General features: G+C 41.3%; 1 protein-coding gene across 8 annotated transcripts in view; it reads left to right on the forward strand.

The window, feature by feature from the left end:
- The window catches only part of DCLK2 (doublecortin like kinase 2), a 180,687-nt gene that overhangs the window by 92,637 nt on the left and 64,990 nt on the right, over positions 1 to 23,060 (forward strand). The gene's annotated exons all lie outside the window — the stretch shown is intronic.

The raw sequence follows: 23,060 nt of genomic DNA on the forward strand, positions 1-23,060 counted from the left end.
GAGACAGAGGTTGCAGTGAGCCAAGATCGCGCCATTGCACTACAGCTGGGTAACAAGAACGAAACTCCGTCTCAAAAATAAATAAATAAATAAAAATAAAAAGTGGTTCAGAGAGCTCTACTCTGCAGTATGTGGACAGAAATAGAAGTAGGGTACAGAAACAGTTTGATTGCTTACAGCTGGGCATTGGCTTTATTTGATCATAATCTAATCCATTGGTGGCCTGTGATTGACAGCTAATTGTCCCAAAAGTATACAGTACACCTAAGTTAGGCTTTCAGTTAGGTTATAATTCCTGAAGTAGAGATTTAAAATACAGGGCAGCCACAGGCCAAATTTAGTTTAACAGGATGTATTTATACTAAAAAATGATTTGTTGCTTATCTGAAATTCAGATTTAACTAGGTGTCCAGTATTTTATCTAACCAACCCTAGATGCAAGTAGTTTTTAAATTTTTATTTATTTATTTATCTTCTTGAGACAGAGTCTTACTCTGTCACCCATGCTTAGAGTACAGTGGCACGATCTTGGCTCACTGCAACTTCTACCTCCTGGGTTCAAGTGATTCTCCTGCCTCAGCCTCCCGAGTGGCTGGGATTACCACTACGCCCAGCTAATGTTTGTATTTTTCATATAGACATGGTTTCACCGTGTTGGCCAGGCTGGTTTTGAACTCCTGACCTCAGATGATCCACCCACCTCAGCCTTCCAAAGTTCTGGGATTACAGGCATGAGCCACTATGCCTGGCCAGTTTTTTTTTTAAAAGAAAGACAAAGATAAAGGAAATAACCCTGCTGATATTTAGTTGGGGTGAGGATAAGATGGGAGGGGCAAAGCAATAGAAGTGTTTCCTGAGTACTACAACTGTGAGGAAAATTGACCTCACTCCAGTTCACAACAAACTAAACATTTTCAAAATTATGCTAGAAACAGCAGGGGAAATGGGGAGGATATACATTTGCAGTGTGAGTAGCGAGGTTCATAGAAGATGTTCCCTCTGATACTGGGAAATGAAAAATAGTACATCAACAGCTGGGAAAGTTCTTTATTGTTTACTTGGTCTGATATCTTCCTTTCCACTGGGGGGAAATTGGAACTGAAATATTAAGAGGCTGAGTTACCTGACCACATTTTCATCATCATTTAGAGGCTGAACAAAGACCAGAATTTTGATATTTATTTGATCCTTCATTCCTGGAAAAAAACCTGTACAACATGCCTCTGATATACCATAAGTTTTAGAGTCAATCCATGTAAAATCAAGTGCTTTTGATAATGGAAGCATCTAAATTGAGCTTCTTGTATAAAAGTGACTGCTGCAGAAATTAAAGTAGCAGTCACTGAAAAAAAAATTCTGCTCTATTTCAGAAATTGTACTTTCCCTCCTGCTGTGGCCAGATTCACAATGCCCTCAGCATACATTCTTAATTTGGTCTGCTATAGGTAGCATCCCTATAAACTAAGTGAATTTGGATTAAATAATTTCAATGGTAATTTCTAAGTCTATGACTCAGAAATCTGTATTGTTTGAATCTCTCTTAAGGAATTTCCAGTCTTACTGATTTCAGACATACCCACATAAAATAGAGGTGATTAAAACATTGTTCAAAAGTTAATTTTAGTTGGCCGGGCACAGTGGCTCAAGCCTGTAATCCCAGCACTTTGGGAGGCCGAGGCAGGCAAATCACAAGGTCAGGAGATTGAGACCATCCTGGCTGACACATTGAAACCCCATCTCTACTAAAAATACAAAAAAATTAGCTGGGCGTGGTGGCGAGCACCTGTAGTCCTAGCTACTTGGGAGGCTGAAGCGGGAGAATGGTGTGAACCCGGGAGACGGAGCTTGCAGTGAGCAGAGATTGCACCAGTGCACTCCAGCCTGGGCGAAAGAGCGAAACTCTGTCTCAAAAAAAAAAAAAAAAAAATTAATTTTAGTTGACTAAGTTCAATTAAAAGTTGGGCTTTGCTGCAGCTGTTCATTTAGAAAAAGGTCAAAATTAAAATTCAGCATATTTAATGCAGAAAGTAAATGTTGTTGGGGTTAAGGGATTGTAGTGTTAACTGGAGTGAATCTTCTTGGAGAATATGAATTGAACTCAACCTTGAGGGAGCAGAAGAACTTGAGGACTTAGGTTGAGGGTAGGAGAAGAGGAGAGTTTTAGAAAACCAAACATTGGCTACTGCATAAAATTTGTGCTTGGAAATAGTGTCAGATAGCATTACCACAACTTCCATTGTCCATGCTCTTAGTTCTTCCATAATTATACTTGAATCCCTCAAACTGGCTGGTCTACTCATTCCACTTCTTTTCTAAGGAAGCTTCTTCAGGGTCCTCCCAGCCACTCCCTCATCTAACTGGGTAAAAGATAAATTGACAAATGCGTGCATCTTGTGACATGTCCAGAATATGACTCAATAATGTTGTTAAATTATTGCCTTCTCTTGTGTCTCTTGTGTTCTGCTTAAAGAGATCGTCAGTTTGTTCAAGCTGTTTTTAGTTGTTGCTCCTCTGGTGCCTAGCTTTGAGCTTTGTACACAGTAGTTGTTGAGTTGAGTAACATAGTTTGTTCTGAGTCATTTGTTCCATATGCTTGAAGACTTGGCTTGACCTAGTAGATAATAGGAAAGAAATGGAAATGCTCTTTGATGAAGAAGGCCCTTTCTTATTCATCCTTTTTAAATCGTCTTTGTGCCCATATGCAGCAGCTTTCAGCAAACCTGTATTTGGCAGTGTGGCCTGTATGACTAAAGAAATCTATAGATCATGGACCCCCAAGCCCCTAGTTTTGAGTGAAGTGAGACCCAGAATAGTTCATAACTTCCTCAAGGTTACTAAACATGCAGTTCTCCTCACTCTGTAGAGTGCTTTTTTTTTTTTTTTTTTGGTTTGTTTTTTTTTGTTTTTTTTGATACCTTGCTCTTTCTCATCTTTGCCTGGCAGTACAAAAAATTTTGCTAGATCCAAGGGTGTTCAATTATCCATCTCTGCCCTTTCCTTGTCATAGGAATGGAGTAGAGGAACACCTAGAAGTCAAGGACTTGGCTGCTTCTTAACCCTGTACTACATTTGTGTCTTAGGGAATTCACTTAATTTCTCCAAGCTTCTATTTCTACATCTTTAGAAATGAGGTAGTCCTCATATGAATGCTAGGTCTCTTCTAGTTGTATTTAGTAATTTAGCAGTAGTTCTGAATTCTGTTGACTTTCTGAGGATCCAAGGATCTTCTGTTCTCCTCCTTCCCTCCTACAAAACATTTCCACAGCGTTTGCTAAAAGTAGAGGGCTGTAAGCATGTGTGGGAGTGAGGGGGAGGGCAGAGGTGGGGTGAGGGAGATGGATCTGGGCTATGGTGTGCAGCAGACCTGCTGCCCTTCACTCTCCTGCCCTTCACTCTGCAGTGGTAGCATGGGATACAGAAAACCAGCCGACTCAACAGGATAGTCTCTGACTTTTGGACATTGAGTATCTTTTTGGTGTTGGATGCCCTGTCTTCATTTCCCCTCTTCTTGTGGTCTGGGTTGTTTGGTGTCTCAATGTCTGTGAAGCATAATAAGACAAAAAGCAGACAGACCTGCTCTTTCAACGTGTCCCCAGGGATGGAATAAAGGCTCCTAAGGAATTCGGAGGCGTCGTGTGATGAAGCCATGGCAGCTCCCTCTGGTGAGGGAAAGAAATGTGCCCTCTTCACCTCCTTTGAAGTGCTGAGCCTACCCAAAAGGATGTGTTTTTTCTAGAAGGAAAAGTCTCCACTTTTGGCAGCAGAACTGAAATAGAAAAATTGAGCTTGACCTATTTCCTTAGCAGTGAGTGCCTTGCATTGTCCTCTCAGGCAGTATGAAAATCCTTGAACTGGGAAACTGACAGCTGCAATCAGACACTTGCATTGAGGGAAACATCATGAATTTTAATAGGAGTGCCGCTCCTGGATGAGGTTGGGAGAGGAAAGAGAGCCAAGCCAATTCGAACAAAAGGAGCAGAAGGGGCTTTATTACATGAATAGCTCATGGCAGTGATGAGAGTAATATTCAAATTATTTATTCCACAACGATTTTGATGATTTAAGAGGGAAGGATTGCCGAATTCTTGTGAAGTGGAAGGGGTTATGAATCTTCCATGATTATTAATCCCACTGTACTGAAGGCAAAGAAGGAGGGTATATCAAAACATGACTTGTTAACAGTAGCAGTCCTCAGACACTGCACTTTAGTGATACCCAGGAAATGAGCCCCGGGAATGGCAGTCACCACTACTCAGATAAATGCGCTTCCCTCCTGGACTTACCACACACAGGCACAGACGCACGTGAATGCCCACAGAGCCAGTTTCTGGACATCCTTTCTGCCCTCTTTGATGTACGTAGCACTTCCCCTACTGAGTAGCCATGCGGCATCCTGTTTGTCCAGGAAGGAAGTGTTGGAATCTGTTCCTATTGTCAGACCTCTCTTGTGAAGCTGCTGCTTGTCAGCATTGATATTCCCAAGGTGGTCTCCTAAGTCAGGAAGGGTGTAGAGGCAGTACTTCTGGTTTTATATAATAGTCCCATCCACTTCTTTCATACCGTGCCTTCCATGCCACTCCCAGGTTAATGTTTGTCAGAAGTGGGGACTGCTTTTGAAAATTCATGCAACCGTGAGCTGCTTTTGTATTTGTGGTCACGCTTCGAAGGGGACCTGAGGGCCGGGCACAGTGGCTCACATCTGTAATCTCAGCACTTTAGGAGGCCGAGGCAGACGGATCATGAGGTCTGGAGTTCACGACCAGCCAGGCCAACATGGTGAAATGCCCGTCTCTACTAAAAATACAAAAACTAACCGGGCATGGTGGTACGTGCCTGTAATCCCAGCGACTTGGGAGCTTGAACCAGGGAGGCGGAGGTTGCAATGAGCCAAGATTGTGCCATTGCACTCCAGCCTGGGTTACAAGATTAAAACTCCATCTCAAAAAAAAGGGGGCCTGAATGTAGTCATTTCAGAATCCCACTTTTCTGAATACGTCAAAAAATAATGTTTTAAGTAAAGATGGTACTTAATAAAATACATTAGGCTGGGCATGGTGGCTCACACCTGTAATCCTAGAGCTTTGGGAGGCTGAGGCAGGTGGATCATCTGAGGTCAGGAGTTCAAGACCAGCCTGACCAACATGGTGAAATCCCATATCCACTGAAAATACAAAAATCAGCCAGGTGGTAGTGACACGCACCTGTAATCCCAGCTACTCGGGAGACTGAGGCCAGAGAATCGCTTGAACCTGGGAGGCAGAGGGTGCAGTGAGCCAAGGTCACACCATGGCACTCCAGCCTGGGCGATGGAAAAAAATAAAATTATATATATATATATATATATATATATAAAGCTTTGTTCATCAAGTTCCTCTGTTGGTGACTGTTTAGCCCAGGGAGATTTCAACCAAGGACAGTTACCTGTGAGAGTGCTGGCTGACTTTGCAAAAACCATTTAGGAAGTACTGAAGAAAACAACCATACGCTGAACAGAAACAGCAGTTGTGGTCTCCAGGGTCAGGAGGGAATAATTTCTGGGTGTTTGAGCCAGTCTTTCTCCTGTGGCTGGAGGGGAATGAAATGGGTATTTCCATGGGTCGGGGAATTGGGACTCATGACAGACGAAGGCTGGATACATGAGAAATGCACATGAGGGCTGTCCTTCACCCAAATGAAGTAGGGGTCCGTCTTTGGTCCCCTCCAGGGCTTGTCGTCAACTGGTGGAGGTGGTGGAGGAAGGACTTGGTGAGCCTTTGTTCCAGGCCTTACAGTTTTGAAGGTTTCATACTTAGTCTTGATAAATGATTACATAATGAATGTATACAGTTGTAATTTCTGTGAGCTTAAATAATGTGTTGCATTTACTGTAGAATATGTCGTTATTCCTGTAGCTCATTTTGGCGTGTCTTCATGCATTAGTAAGGTGGAAGTGGCCCTGCCTCTTGGCATTGGAGAAGCCCTCTCTCTCCTCACTGTACCTTGCTCCTTCATGACACTTGGCCTGTTCTTCCTGTCCATAGTAGAGCTCCTGCGCTGAGGTCTTCACGGACTCCCATTTATCTTTGCCTGTGCTGTAAGCCAGAGTATCTTTAAATCATGTAAGTTTCCTGAGGCAACCAGCTATGGCAGAAGAAGATAGGTGGCTGGAATTGATTGTGGAAGTAACATTTATTTACATTTGGGATCCCACTAATGTTCGAATCCTTGCTTCTGTGCTGTCATGCCTCCCTCTTGTCTCATCACATCTGTTCTCTGCCTGAGCCCCATGGTTTTCCATAGCCATCTCCATGCCTATCCTGGTAGTAAAAGCTGTCCTTTCACCATGAGTCGAATACTATGAGCCCTGAGCCTGGAGTCCCTGTCTTCGTGCTATTCATCCACTCATCCATTCACTAAATATTCCCTGAGTGCCTACAGCACAGGTGCAGGCACCGTGCTGAGTGCTCTGGGTGTAAGAGCGAGAAAGATGCAGTCTCTGGGTGCTGGGTGTCCTCCTAACTTTCCTGAGCTGCTGCAAGCTCATGCTGACCTACCTAAGCCTCCACCCTTGATATTCAGTCAGGCCATATCCACCTGCCTAGGTTCCCAAGTTTCCTTGCCACACCACGAGAATCCAAGGGCGAATTCTGTTCATAATAGTGGAGAAATAATGTACCAAAACATCTTCCCGGAGAGGGACTGAGAGGCCTTAAAGCTGTGGTGAGGCAGGGTATTCATTCAGGTGCCAAGATGGATTGGAAAATATCCAAGAAGTAAGGAGGCTCTTCTTCTCAGGCTAAATAACAGCCTCCTTGTTGGGAAGGGAATAATCAGTCCCAGCTGGAGAAAAGAGACTACATTCCCTTTGCTTTTCCATTCAAATCTAATCTTATGACATGAGTTTCTGACATGAGTAGCATTCTTGCCCAGACTTGTGGCCCCAGGGAGGGGATGGTTATTTAAGACAGCTGGCTGCTCCAGCAAGGCATAGAGCTTGATGATAAATGCTTACAGACAACTTCCCTTACTTGCTGGTCCCAGTCCCAGTTTAATTGACACCCCTAGAGATTTGCAAAAAAAGAAATAGATGTTTCTTTGAACGGATATCATGTCTCTGAATGCAAGAAAAAGATAAGATGCTACATGCATGCAGTTCATCAGTATTTCCCAGCTTAAGGAATTCTTCAGGGAGGGGTTCCTTTTATGCATTCTCCGTGAAACAAGTTTCCTGTGCCTTTAAACCCTGTCTTGTGTTATAATGTAGAATAAATCTCATACAATTTTGTTTTTCCTTCCTTTGCTTTGTTTTTGGAAAGGAACTATTTCTATGAATCAGTGATTTTAAGACATCTTGCAGGGTTTTTTTTTTTTTTTTCCTGGAAACTTAGATATAGCTCCAACATGAATAATTTTAGGTTTTAGTTATTTAAAAATTCCTTTTTTCAGAGTTGATGCTCCTTTTGGTCAAGAAGCCCAGTTTGGAGTAACAGCTCTGCAAAAATATTTAGGCCCAAATATCAAGCATTTGCTTCACATTTCTTTCTTTTTTTCTTTTTCTTTTTTTTTTTTTTTTGTTGTTGTTGTTGTGTTGAGACGGAGTCTCACTCTGTCGCCCAGACTGGAGTGCAGTGTTGCGATCTCGGCTCACTGCAAGCTCTGCCTCCCAGGTTCACGCCATTCTCTTGCCTCAGCCTCCCCAGTAGCTGGGACTACAGGCGCACACTGCCACGTCCGGCTAATTTTTTGTATTTTTAGTAGAGACGGGGTTTCACCGTGTTAGTCAGGATGGTCTCGATCTCCTGACCTTGTGATCTGCCCGCCCCAGCCTCCCAAAGTCCTGGGATTATAGGTGTGAGTCACCGTGCCTGGCCTGCTTCACATTTCTTTTTCATAATTGGAGATGTAGTCTGTGGGCAAGGAATGAATTGATTCAAACATCTTTTCCTCCATCGAAGAACTTTGGTCACTAAAATGGTTATAACACATACACTAAATTGAACATTCTGAGAAAGGCATTTATTTGAAAGAATTTGGAAGTATTAAGGGTATGAAGAATTTATCTTGTGGTTTATGAAAAGTAATAATGTTAATGATAGAATTATCTTTCAAAAGCAAAAGTTTGAGGAGTAGATCAATGAGCCAAAAAGGAGAGAGTAGGAAAAACTAAGAACTGCTTAGGTTTCAAAAACTAAGAACTGCTTAGGTTTCAAAATCAATACTTAGTGAAAAAAGCAAATTATAAAGACATAATCAGTATGATATAACTTACATAAAAGTTTTAAAACATACTAAATAATATTCCTGGTTGTCTGTGGACACATACCTCTATTATATGAGGTCTGAAAACCTGAGTTGGAAGGATAGATGCCGAATGCTTGATAGAATTTTTATTCCTGGAGTGGTGGTGAAGGAAGCAAGGCGTTGGGACTGGGGACCAGGAACAAAAGAGAATTTAACTTTGTAATGTTTTGTTTCCATGTATTAAAGGGGTCTGAAGTAGACATGACCAAATAATATTTGTTAATTCTGGGGGCTGGAAATTCTTTATTATAACTCTTCAATCCTGAATTAAATATATTAATTACCTTAAAATGAAAACAAAAAGTATTTTCTACCCTCATTGTGAAGCTCCACATAAATGGGGGCAGAGGTGCACAACCAACAGTCATAACCTTTCCATGAGTATTTGCATATTTAGAGTAGGTATTGATAAACCAATTAATCTCAATGATGAACTATCTTGCTTTTAATTCTCCTAAACTAAGTATTTGTTCTATCAACTTGCAAATCAGTTGTACATATGTTAGCATAAGAAGTTTTGGCTGTGTTTTAGAAACAGGTGCCTTTTAAACAGAAAAATTTAATGGTGGTGTATGCCTCAGCCAATATCAATTTCACTTTTTAAATGTTGCCATAAATAATTCAAATGGGTGGCATGCTTTTCGTTTCTGAATAGCCACAGGCATGTAACTTATTCAGAGGATTTCTTCGACTGTAGATGTGAGACCTTCATCTACTAAGAAGGCTGCTATGGGGGAAAAAAAAAGTCTTATTGCTTTTCTTGTATGATTTATGTTGGTTTCAAAATGAAAATTTTGATTCCTTGTCATGTGAAAACAGATGCAGCTATACAAACCAAAATCTTGTTTGCATCACAGAACTGCCCCACTGATTTTGGACTCTAATCTACTCACCTTGCTGGACCACAACATAAAACTAGGAAATAAGCAGAGAGAACTTTGTTATTAGGCAGTGTGAAATTTGGGAACTGAAGTTTATTTTCTTTCCTCCTAATCAAAGCCTCTGACTTTCAACCAGTTTACTCTTATTTTACAGTTAAGTTTCCTAAACTTGAAATATCTCTTTCTAAGCTTACAAATGTTAAATGTAACAAATCAGAAGTTGGTGTAGGGGCTGCTAAAAAGGAGATTAGGATTGTCTTTTGATACAAGGTACATCGTGTCTTTTGATACACAATGCCAAGGGAGGGAAAATAAATTTATTAAGAAGAAATAAAAATAGACAAGGTTTCTTTTCTTTCCTTTTCCCTTTTCTTTTCTCTTTTCTTTTTTCTTTTCTTACAGTGTCTCGCTCTGTTGCCCAGCCTGGAGTGCAGTGATGCTATCTCAGCTCACTGCAAGCTCTGCCTCATGGGTTCATGCCATTCTCCTGCCTCAGCCTCCCAAGTAGCTGGGACTACAGGCACCTGCCACCAGGCCTGGCTAAATTTTTTTTGTGTGTGTTTTTAGTAGAGACAGGGTTTCACTGTGTTGGTCAGGATGGTCTCAATCTCCTGGCCTCGTGGTTTGCCTGCCTCAGCCTCCCAAAGTGCTGAGATTACAGGCGTGAGCCACTGCGACCGGCCAAGATTTATTTTTTTAGTAGTGATAATTTTCCTAGAAACCTAAATAGTCCCCCTGTAGTAGAACATAGTCATGGTGTCTTTGCTATTCGTGCTGAATAGTTGGTGTTTTCCAAAGTAAATATAGAATTAACTAACTTATTTTCAGAATAAGTATAGAATTAACCATACCTCCTTAATTGATGGTTCTCTCAGTCTTGATTCCAAGGGTCCTAACTACCTGCATGCACTTGCTGTATGCTAAACAGACACCAAAAGCGTTGACTAATCTTATTTTTATGTACAGAGAATCAATTCCCAAAAAAATGATGCAGGTTTTGCATTTATTTAAAAATTTTAAAGGTCATAATATTTATTAATACATTTTTATACCCTTAGAATTCCCAGTTTGGCAGCAAATAGAGTCCCATTCTATTATTCCATTGAAAGTAATGATAAAAACCACAGTTACTTTTGCACCAACCTAATAAAACTATGATTGTAACTTGTGTTTGTAATTTGTTTTTAAAGAGCTAGCCAGTTTGTTTGAAGATATCAATTTCAAAACATATTCAGTGTATTCCCTAAGGTATGAGAGGTTGGCCTACACTTGTACTGACCTTATGATGTTACTTAGAAGTTGATCCTTTAAAAAAATCCTAGATATAAGCTTACATACTTACCATTCATTTACTCCATAAAAGTAAGATGTAGAAAAATGGTGTGATTATTTGGGTTTTAGACAAGTATAAAAAAATTCTCTGACTTACCTCAATAAGCCATGTTATGTTTTTTCATAGATTGTAAATTACATTGTTAATACTTCTTTAGGGAGACAGTATGTGGTCCAAGTACAAAGAGTATGTTCCAAATTAGAGTCTAAATCTCAGCTCCTCCCTTACTGGCTGTGTGACTTGGCACAAGTTACTTACCCTCTTTGAGCCTCTCTTTGTGTAAAATGGGAATGATAGTCCCTGCTTCACAAGGTAGTTTCCTGGGGGTTATGTGAAATTCTTTGTGTCATTGCATAGTTAGGTATTCCATGCTTGTTCCCATTCCTTTTCTGTTGGAAATAGAAAATTCTGGATTGGAAGATTGCCACCATTTGCTTTGGTTCTTAATTGCCTTTCCTGTAACACTTATGATTTCATTTTTTTTGTTTAGTATTTGAAGGTGACTGAGTCCTAGAGAGCATTTATTTAAGTTCCAGTCACATGTGCTTGAACACATTCCACTCTAGCTTCTTCAGAGTAAAAGCTCATGATCATTGACTCAATAGGTGTCTTCTGACTTCTTCACCTGAGTTCTTCTAAAACTTTGCTCTGTTGGGGCGTAGAACACGATACCACAAAGCGAAAGCTTCAGAAGCAGCCTGAGAAAGCCAAGTGTCTCTCTGACCTTCTCCTGCCCTCTGGTCTCTTACCCCTCTTTCTTCCCCAGGCAGGCTATGGAAACTGGAATTCCTTTCCCCAAGGTGGGTCGTGGAAACCAGAACCCCTTTTCCCGAAGGCCAGCCTCAAAACCTAAAAATATTCCTCTAGCTTTCCTCCCACCTTTCTCTGTAAAAGCTGGCCGTAAAGAAATTCTCTGACCTACCTTGTTTGATAGTAGGTTCTAAGACCCCCGTTCCAGAAAGGACGCCCCAAACCCAGGAGGAGGGACTGCTGCACGGAGAGGCCAGGAAGACTCTGGACGGACAGGCGTTGCTGAGTTTCTCTACCTCAGCCTACTAGCATTATGGCACACTCTTTGTCCAATTATATTTCCACATGGCTGGCCATTCTTCATTGGACCTAAGCATAGAAGTGGATAACTGTATCTTTGGGTCTTCATTCCGAGGGATTCTGTGTCATGTAAAAAAATTAAAAATAATTAAATAAAATTTTTTTTGCTTTTCTTTTGTTAACCTGTCTTTTGTTATTGGAGTGTCTACCCTGATCCTTTATGATGGGGAAGAAAGGGATCACCTTTCTGCCCCTACAGTTCCAGCTTTCTTCACTTGGTGGAAAGCTCCAGATTGGGTTTAAACCTTTTCCTATAGGAATTAAGACTGAGGGTAGGGAGTGGCTCTCAGTAGGGGGCAGTCAGAGGACTGACATAGAAATGACCTCTTTTACAGGAAAAGTGATGATTGCTTCTCCTTCCAGAATATATTTAGAAGCTCAATATCTCTGAATTCTTTAAAACCTTTTCATCCTATTGATAGAAAGAGGCACTTCCTAAAGCCAAATCTTTGGTCTCAGTATTCCATGATTGGTGTTAATTGGAGAATAGTTATTATTATGAGAAGGTTGCAGTGGGAAAAGGTCAGATCCAGTGTTTTTTTTTAAAAGGAAGCAAACCAAATATAGGTAGTTGTCTGCAGATGCCATTGAGAAGCCCTTTACTGTAAGAACTGTCATCTTTTAGCTTCAGTTCTGTTTCCATGGCAACCACATGGTCCCTGAGTGCCTGGATGAATGAATTTACAGGAAGCTGAAAAACATTGCTATTCTAAGTAGCTTTCTTCTTGCTGTAGAAAGGGTCCTTCCCTTACTGTAGGCCAGCCAACATTTACTGGGAACAAAGAGGGCTATTTATGCTCATTGTACTCTGGGCCAAGGCTAAAGAAATGGGGAGAATCCCAGCCTCTACTTAATGACCTGTGAATTTGTTTTTCTGGTTGTTGTCAGTAGCATTTTGGAAGGACCAAATGACTTACCTTTCCTTTATTTCAGATACGGTTTCCCTGTTCATTTTCTTTTAATTAAAAAAAAAAATTTTTTTTGAGACAGGATCTCACACTCTTGCCCAGGCTGGAGTGCTGTGGCACCATCTAGGTTCACTGCAGCCTTGACCTCCCAGGCTCAAGTGATCCTCCCACCTCTGCCTCCCAAGTAGCTGGGACTACAGTTGTGCACCACCACGCCCAGCTAATTTTTTGATTTTCTGTAGAAACAAAGTCTCACTGTCTTGCCCAGGCTGGTCTTGAACTCCTGGCCTCAAACAATCCTGTCACCTCAGCCTCCTAATGTGATGGGATTACAAACAAGAACCACTCTACCGGGCCTCTCTAATCATTTGAAGCAAAACTTTTATCCTAGGGATAGAACTGTTTAAGAAAAATGGAGTGGCAAAAGAGTTGTGTCTGGAATAGTGATAGTTACAGTGTAGTTAATTTGTTGATTTTATAGCTTTCAAGTATCTAGATGGGCAGTTATTTAAAATAAGTGTCTCCTCCCAGCTATAGAAATAGTGATAATGGCTCAGGCAGATCTTAGGTCATTGTTTATTGCATGTCAACATTGTTGGTATGTTCTTTACATTTTTAAAAAGTTATATTTCTGCTTGCTTATGTGATAGAAAACTTATATCTAGTAGAATATTGTTTGGGGAGTTTAAAATGAAATGCAGCTCCCTTTTGGCATTTTATGACTTGTAACATGACCACTTCTTAGGGAAAAAATGAAGGCTATCAGTATAGTTTTATTGAAAGCCTATAGAGTATTTTTAGTTTCAAAGGTAAGCCATTTACTGGACTTCCTTTCTGAGTACCTTCAAATCCTTTTTAGAAGCAAGGTAGAAATATTTTTTATTTTTTATTTTTTAACTACTCTTAGAGACAACCTTTTAGCTGAATTCTGATAATGAAAGCATTTAATTTCAGCAGGAGGCAGGAATTTTTGTTCTCTCTCTCTCTTTCACACCATCACCACCCCCCTACCCGCCAACACACAGTTAAAGAAAATCCATAAAAAAATGCTGATGTATTCTATACTCCTGCTATCCATCCTCCCATTACATCTTCTATAAAATGTGGTCCTTGTTCAAAAGATGGACATTTCAAGAGTGCTAAGATTTTCACCTTTACTCTGTTTAGATAAATAGATGTCAGTTTAAACTAGTCTCACTGAGATCCAGTGATGTTCCTTTTGAATTTTTATCAGGTCTTAGAAAATGTCAATAAAATAGCCTTGGAAAATATCTCAGGAGACCCTCATTTAATGCAACCTCAAGTCTCTGAATAGCACCAAATGTGGAGTGTAATTGCAAATTGCATTGCTTTAAATCCCTTCTACCAAATTGTTGCAGTAGCAGATTTCACAAGTAGTTTTTCTCAAATCATCCTGAAATAATAATAAAAGAGATTTAATTCTTGAAAGAGCTTACATGATGTAAGATCAGTTTTTAGAGAGTTATTTTAAGGTGTCCAGGGCCACAATTTGATCAACCAAGTATTTGCTATATCTTTTATAGGGAGCTATATAGGATTTGACTGGTCTGCTCAAACAATTTATAGGTTATCTTGGGATAGAAAACTAACATCATAAATTTGGGAACCAGGACTACCCTGCATTATAATGAGTTGATAGGAATCCATAGAGTGTGAGATGGACCCTCTAGAGAGGGCTACCTGGAAAAAGTAGGACCCAAGGCATTTCTTTTTATTTCTTTTTTTTTTTTTTTTCTTTTTCTTTTTTGGAGACAGAGTCTTGCTCCATTTCCCAGGCTAGAGTGCAGTGGTGCAATCTTGGCTCACCACAGCCTCCACTTCCTGGCTCAAGTGATCCTCTAGCCTCAGCCCCCCCGAGTAGCTGGGACCACAGGCATGACCCACCACACCTGGCTCATTTTTGTATTTTTTGTAGAGATGGGGGTTTCTCCATGTTGTCCAGGCTGGTCTTCAACTCCTGAGCTCAAGCAATCTGCCTGCCTTGGCCTCTCTAAGTGCTGGGATTACAGGTGTGAGCCACCACGCCCAGCCTCAAGGCATTTCAATCATTATTCATTCAACAGAAATGTATTAAGCAAAGCCTATATGCTAGGTGCTGTATAATGCTGGAATTATAGTGGTGAACAAGACTGTGTGTATGGTGCTCAGCCTGGTGAGAGAGGTCCAGACACAAAACCAGGCAGTTAACCTCAATGATAACAGCTATCTTGAGTGAGTTAGAGTATTGAGGAAACACCTGGATTTGGAGGGGCATTGAAGATTTCTCTGAGGAAATGCAAAGCTAAATCTTGAACAGAAAGAAATCACAAATGGACATTACTATGTAACCACTTAAAATAGTGTTCCTTTTACTCTCAGAAAAATACATTTCAACTTTTCTAAAAGCAATCTCCTTAAATATAAATAATAGCTCCTTCAAGAAACTAAAATATTTAGACTTTAGAATCTTAGAGCAGGAAGGGGTCTTAGAGAAATCCAACTTGCTTTGACACCAACTCCTGTGTACTTCTGGAAAGAGTAAGAAACACAAGATTTCCAAAGAGTGTCATTGGGTCAGGAAATGGGTGTCAGTCTTGTGTTTCTTCTTATTTTTCCTTTTTTTTTTGGAGATGGGGTCTTGCTCTGTCGCCCAGGCTGGAGTGTAGTGTCGCGATCTCGGCTCATTGCAAGCTCCACCTCCTGGGTTCATGCCATTCTCCTGCCTCAGCCTCCCGAGTAACTGGGACTGGAGGTACCCACCACCGCGCCGGGCTAATTTTTTGTATTTTTAGTAGAGATGGGGTTTCCCCGTGTTAACCAGGATGGTCTCAATCTCCTGACCTCGTGATCTGCCTGCGTTAGCCTCCGAAAGTGCTGGGATTACAGGTATGAGCCACCGTCCCTGGCCAGTCTTGTGTTTCTTACTCTTACCCCCTAACACACCCTACTCTGATTCAGAATGTAAGTGTTCAGGGAAGATTATCTCGGTGCGTCCTCTGCCCTTTTTGTTTTGAGGAAAGGGTTTATTTTACTACTAATACATGCATTGTAGTAGTTCCTTCTCACACTGCTATGAAGAAATACCTGAGACTGCATAATTTATAAAGGAAAGAGGTTTAATTGACTCACAGTTCAGCATGGCTTGGGAGGCCTCGGGAAACTTACAATCATGCCAAGTGGGAAGAAAACATGTCCTCCTTCACGTGGTGGCGGGAAGGAGAAGAATGAGCCAAGGTGGGGAAAGCCCCTTATAAAACCATCAGATCTTGAGAGAACTCATTCCCTATCATAAGAAGAGCACAGGGGAGCACCCCCATGATCTAATTACCTCCCATGAGGTTTCTCCTCCAATGTGTGGGGATTACAGTTTGGATTACAATTCAAGATGAGATTTGGGTGGGGACACAGAGCCAGATCATATCATGCATAGTATTTTTTTTTTTTTTTTTTTAAATCAGACCTTGCCTGGCGCAGTGGCGCATGCCTGTAATCCCGACACTTTGGGAGGCGGATGCAGGTGGGTCACCTGAGGTCAGGAGTTCGAGACCAGCCTGACCAACATGGTGAAACACCATCTCTACTAAAAATACAAAAATTAGCCGGATGTGGTGGTGGGCGCCTGTAATCCCAACTACTCAGGAGGCTGAGGCAGAAGAATCGCTTGAACCGGGGAGGTGGAGGTTGCAGTGAGCTGAGATTGCGTCATTGCACTCCAGCTTGGGTGACAGAGTGAGATTCCATCTCAAAAAAAATTAATAAATCAGACCTCAAGCCTCTTTCACACATGTTTTTGTATCTTTTAACAGATACCAAATAGGGAAAGAAAAGGAGTGGTTGTGGCAAGCTATTACGAACTAGCACTGAAATTATGGCTGGCACCTATTCACCCTAACCTAATTAATCTGTCTGCTGAAGGATAGAAAAATTACTTTTTTTAAGTGGCTCTCCTTCATTTGGAAAGCTTAGATGGACTCTATAGATACATAATTTTTCACTTGAATGTTTCCCCATTAGATCCTAACTGATTGCTTTAATTGTGCACCTTAGCAGAAATATTACTTTCCCCTCGTTTGTATAGCTTGCTTTCACAGGCCACATGACATCCATTATTCCTGATGAGCTTCTGGAAGAGTTAATTCTTCCTTGCATTATAGAAAGAATTTAGAAGCAAACAGTAAGAGGACTTCTAAACTGATAACACTTTTTCTCACCCTTGTTAAGAATGATTCTGAGATGTTATTCCTATTGGTTTTTTTTTTTTCCCTCAGACAGATTTAGTGACCTGGTCCATACCTCAGTGTTCGACGCATTTAAAAAATTAATGGTAAAAGGAACAAACAGATTACCAGAGTTAGAGAACACCAAATATGTTGCAAAACATAGAAAAATTTATCTTAGTGTCCAAACATGAGATATTTTAAAGGTACTAAATATTTTATGCGTTCTGTTTTTATCAAGTTGTTTTCCTTTATTATAATAGTCAGAGTGTTCTTCTATTATAACATTTTGAATGTAATAATAGATCCTATTGTAACATTTTGAACTGTAGTTATTAGTTTTCTTGTCCATTTTCATCACTAGACTGTGTGCCTGTTGTCTCTCATTTATGCCTGGCATATTATAGTAGGCATTTGATTAATGTTAGAATGAACAAATGTACAGTAGTAAATTTATGTGGTTCTCCTTGGTGAGAGAGAGTTATTTTAGTTTGTATCAGATCCTGAGCATTTTATCAGATGTTCTACATTAAAAAGTATCAGCTGACTTTGGGCCACTTCTAGGAACAGTTAAAATATGTAGTCCCAGTCTGGGCACAGTGTCTCACATGTGTAATCCCAACACTTTGAGAGGCCAAAGTGAGAGGATCGCCTGAGCCCAGGAGGTTGAGGCTGCAGTGAGCTGTGATCGTGCACTCCAGCCTGGGCAACAGAGTGAGACTCTGTCTCAAAACGTGTGTGTGTGTGTGTGTATAGTCCCATATATTTGTGAAATTTAAGTATGGGTGAATAATGATTGCATTAGACTTAAGAGATCTATTGTTAAATACACAAATGTAATTTTAGCATAAAAATAAGATTGATATGCTTACAATTTTATTTACATTATCTAAAAAATGTTCGCATTATTGTGCAGCTCACATATATAGATATATACCAAACCAGTGCTTTGCTTTAAGTCAAATCTTTCTTATCCATTTTATGGTTATTTATTTTTTATTTCTGAGACGGAGTCTCGCTTTGTCACCCAGATTATAGTGCAGTGGTGTGATCATAGCTACTGCAGCCTCTAACTGCTTGACTCACATGGTCTTCCCGCCTTGGCCTCCCAAAGCGCTGGGATTATAGACATGAGCCACTGCACCCGGCCCATTTTATGACTATTCTAGGGAGCTGTTGGTAGACTGTGTTCTTTAATTATCTTTCCACAGGGCTTTTGTACATTTCTTTCCTTCTGCCTGGAACACTTCCTCCTGCAGATATTCATGTGACTTGCTTCCAATATTTTGTTCAAATGTCACCTTTGCAATGAAGCCTTTACTGACCACCCTCTTTAGTATTGCAGCACCCATCCTCTGCATTCACTACTCCCCTTCTGTGCTTTTTCTTTATCTTCTATTGTGATGTAAATTTACCTATACACACACTTCCTCAGTGAGGTCAAGAATTTTTGTCTCTTTTTTTTCTTCCTTTACTGATGTATCCTGTAGCACATAGAATAGTGCCTGGCACATAATCAGTGCTCAATAAAAACACTTTAAATGAATGGAGGCAGAAGTTATTTAACATCTTGTGAGATGTGTCCCTGTCCCAGGTATACCTGACATGTGTTTTGTTTCTCAGTTGTACCTTTTTTTTTTTTTTTTCTTTTTTGTGAGACGGAGTCTTGCTCTGTCACCATGCTGGAGTACAGTGGCGCAATCTTGGCTCACTGCAACCTCAGCCTCCTGGGTTCAAGCAATTCCCCTGCTTCAGCCTCCTGAGTAGCTGGGACTACAGGCACATGCCACGACACCCAGCTAATTTTTGTACTTTTAGTAGAGATAGGGTTTCACCATGTTGGCCAGGATGGTCTCGATCTCTTGACTTCGTGATCCACCCGCCTCAGCCTCCCAAAGTGTTGGGATTACAGGCATGAGCCACTGCGCCCGGCCTCAGTTGTATCTTTTATTCACTTTATAGCTGTCCTTTCTTTGCAAGGAGCAGTGACTGAATTGAGGCATATCAGAACCTAATTGAAAAATTGTGGCCAGGTGTGGCGGCTCGCATTCATAATCCCAACAGTTTGAGAGGGTGGGGCAGGTAGATTGTTTGAGCCCAGGAGTTCAAGACCAGCCTGGGCAACATAGTGGAACCTGGCCTCTAACAAAAAATACAAAAGTTAACTAAGCGTGGTGCTGCATGCTTGTAGTCCTTGGGAGGCTGAGGTATGAGGATCCCTTGAGCCTGGGAGGTGGAAGTTGCAGTGAGCTGAGATCACAACACTGCACTCCAGTCAAGGCAACAGAAAGTGAAAAAAAAATTGTATAATTTGGTTAACTGCTTAACCAAATAGGCATTCAATGACTAGAACCAGAATCAGAGGGAGGCAGACATCTTATGCACACTGTGTTTGGGAATCCAAACTTAAACTGACAGGTGAAATCATTAAAAGGTCAATTAAGAAGAGCCAAGGGCTGAACACAGTGGCTCACGCCTGTAATCCCAACACTTTGGGAGACCAAGGCAGGCGGGCGGATCATGAGGTCGGTAGATCGAGACCATCCTGGCTAACATGGTGAAGCCCCATCTCTACTAAAAATACAAAAAAATTAGCCTGGCATGGTGGCAGCGGGTGCCTGTAATCCCAGCTAGTCGGGAGGCTGAGGCAGGAGAATGGCGTGAACCCGGGAGGTGGAGCTTGTAGTGAGCCGAGATCATGCCACTGCACTCCAGCCGAGATCGTGCCACTGCACTCCAGCCTGGGCGACAGAGCAGGACTCTGTCTCAAAGAAAAAAAAAAAAAAAAAAAGCCAAATAAGCTTTTATGGAAAAAAAAAGTGACCTTTTTGATATGTTATGTTCCCGAGACTTGTTAAATGCTTTTATTCCACATAGTAACTTGATTATTTACTGTTATTTATTCTAGTCAAATGCCAACTAATTTAGTACCAGATGAAATATTTTCTTGTCATAAAATCAATTAAAAATTAACTGATTTTTTTCAGATTCATTCAGATATGTTTTTAAAAATTCAGTCATTTCTTCATGCTAAATTAATTGCAAAAAATGCAGTTTCCCTTTAAAAAAAAAATTGTATTAAACTTTAGTAGATATATTTTACTTGGCCAAAAAAATAAAACTGAGTTCAATTCCATTTAAGAACCATTTACTGAACATATGTATGTGAAAAATAGAAATATAAGATAGACATAACTGACTGTAACACAAGACATAAATGACTACAAATAAGGTAAAATGAGCAAGAACTGTAAGTAGAAAGATGACCTGTGGGATTTCAGATGAGAAAGCGGCATGCTTTCAACTTGAAAGCAGAGATGCGGAAGTAGAGGATTTGCACCTAAATTGCTGGGTTCTCATTTGTTACCTGTGTCCGGGCAAGTTTCTCTCTTTAGATCTGTTTTCTTATTTATAAATGAAGGATGGTAATAATATCAACCTCATGGGAGTGTTGGAGGGATTGAGATAATACATGTTGCCATGTAGACAGAGAATTCAGAGAGGTTAATTGATGCCTAGAGTTAGTAAGTCCTAAACGTAAGTGGTGGTGAGGACAGTGAATAATGTAGCCGTTGTACCACTCACCCAGAGAAGTTACTCTGGTCTGAGAACTCAGTTCCAATAGGAGAAGCTCATACTGAGCCACAGTTCATTTAGCAAACATGTATCAAGCACCCACTAGAGCTACGAACTCTACTAGACCTGAGAGAATGATGAACAGGGAACACCCATGCCCATGTGGAGGTCATGACACTAAAGAGTAGTCAGGCTGGGTGCCTGTAATCCCAGCATTTTGGGAGGCCAAGACAGGAGGATCACTTGAGCCCAGGAGTTGAGACTTCAACTCTCGGCAACTCGAACTATGGGCATCATAGGAAGACCTTGTCTCTAAACAACAAAAACAAAAACAAAAAATTATCCAAGTGTGGTGGCTGTGATCCCAGCTAGTCAGGAAGCTGAGGTGGGAGGATCACTTGAGCCTAGGAGGTTGTGGAGGTTGTGGCTGCACAGTGAGCCATGATCATGCTACTGCACTCTAGCCTGGGCAACAGAGTTGAGACCCTGGAGAGAGAGAGAGAGAGAGAGAGAGAGAGAGAGAGAGATAAGATAGATTAGATAGAATAGATGTCAGAAAGGCCTGGGGAACAGTGTGAGGAAAGGCAGTCAGCTCTGAAGTTAAAAATAACCCAGATGTCCTTAACTGATGGAAAAATGAACAAAATGTTGTATATCCATACCGTGGACTATTCAGCTACAGAAGGAATGAACTGCTGATAAATGTTACAACATGGATGAACCTTAGAAACATGCTAAGTAAAAGAAGCCAGTCACCAAATGCCACGTATCTTATGGTTCCATACACATGAAGTGTCCAGAATTGGCAAATCTACAGAGCTAGAAAGTAGATTATGAGTGCCTTGGATGTGGAAAGGGGTTTATGGGGAGTGACTGCTAATAAGCATGGTGTTTCTTTTGGGAATGATGAAAATATTCAAAGTAAATTGCAGTGATAGTTGCACAACTCTTGATATACTAAAAAAAACATTGAATCGTGTACCTTAGATGGAGGAATTGTGTGGTCTGTGAATTACAGCTCAATAAAAGCTTTTAAAAAGACCAACAAAACACCAGCAGTTTGGGAGACCAAGGTGGGAGGGAGGATCACTTGAGCTCAGGAGTTAAGAGACCAGCCTGGGCAACAAAGGGAGACCCCATCTCTACCTACTTACTTACCTGCCTGCCTGCCTGCCTACCTACCTACCTACCTACCTACCTACCTACCTACCTACCTACCTACCTACATAAATAAATGAAGATTTAGCCAGGCATGGTGGTACACACCTATGGTCCCAGCTACTCAGTAGGTAAGGTAGGAGGATCACTTAAGCCCAGGAGGTTAAGGTTGTAGTGAGCCGAGGTTGTGCCACTGCACTCCCACCTGGGTGACAGAGTGAGACCCTGTCTCAAAAGGAACAAACAAAAAACCCATTAGTACTGTGTGGGCAGGCAACCCAAAGTCATCTTGACTTGGCTGTTGAGTGAACAGAAGACATGGCAAAGACAGGGTCAGGGGTCAGTTGAATGCACTCTTTGAAAGGAGCATTATCTTGTCATAAAAGGAAGCCACTGAGGGCTGAGTGGTGCGTGATCACCCAGTCATACCTGTGAGAGACTGAATATACTGACACTTGTGCAAACAGGGATGATAGATTCCAGGGAGTGGTGGAAGATAGGGCGTTAGCCAACTGTTACAGGGCAATGTTGCGAGTCCAGGTAAGAGAGAAGGAACCAAGGAATAGAAGTAGAGATGCTTGAAAACCATGTAAGAAGTAAAAAGGCCTAAATGTGAGTGGCTGGTGAGGAAAGGAAAAAGGATGACTCTGAATTCTAGCGTGAGTGAAGGGGCATGTGCTAACACCAACGGAGATAGAAGAGAACAGGAACTATTAAAAATACAGTTCTTAAGGGCCCTGGACACTGTAGCCAGAGCCATTTCAGTGAGATACAGAAGCCACATCTTGCTTGAAGAGAATTGGAACGAACAGGCAGTCTCCATGCCTGTTCCTCTTACAGTCTGTGCAGTCAACTTTTTGGCCTTGTAAAAAGGCACATCATTTGGGTCACTTAAATACTATGACCTGAGCCATCTACATTGTAACTAATTCACTTTCCTCTCTCTGGAGCATTGTTTTCTAACTCTGTAGTGAGACCTATATTTTTTTCCCAATGAAAAGCTAAATAGTGATTAGGAAAACTTAAGGAATATTGAGATTTCTCAGCCTGTTCAAGTACTAGAGCAGTGTTAGTTTTTTCCTAACTTTGTTGGAAATGGATTACTTCTTAAGAAGAAATCTTATCACATATCCCCTTGAAAAGTGGTAAAAATAGAGCCTATCTATGTCCAAAGTCCTAGAAGATGGTTCTCACCACTGGGATAAATGGATGAATGTGCTCCCTGGGATAGATCCAGGTTCTGTGGAGCTGAAACTAACACAGTATGGAAGGGAGGCCCTTTTTGAAAAAAGAATGTGAAATTGGGCTGGGTGCGGTGACTCACACCTGTAATCCCAGCGCTTTGGGAGACAGAGGCAGGCAGATCACAAGGTCAGGAGATCAAGACCATCCTGGCCAACATGGTGAAACCCTGTCTTTACTAAAAGTACAAAAAATTAGCTGGACATGGTGGCACGCACCTGTAGTCCCAGCTGCTCGGGAGGCTGAGGCAGGAGAATCATTTGAATGTGGGAGGTGGAGGTTGCAGCGAGCCCAGATTGCACCACTGTACTCCAGCCTGGCGACAGAGCAAGACAGCCTGATGACAGAGTGAGAC

Source organism: Chlorocebus sabaeus, chromosome 7 (genome assembly GCF_047675955.1).
Source record: "Chlorocebus sabaeus isolate Y175 chromosome 7, mChlSab1.0.hap1, whole genome shotgun sequence".
Taxonomy (NCBI): domain Eukaryota; kingdom Metazoa; phylum Chordata; class Mammalia; order Primates; family Cercopithecidae; genus Chlorocebus; species Chlorocebus sabaeus.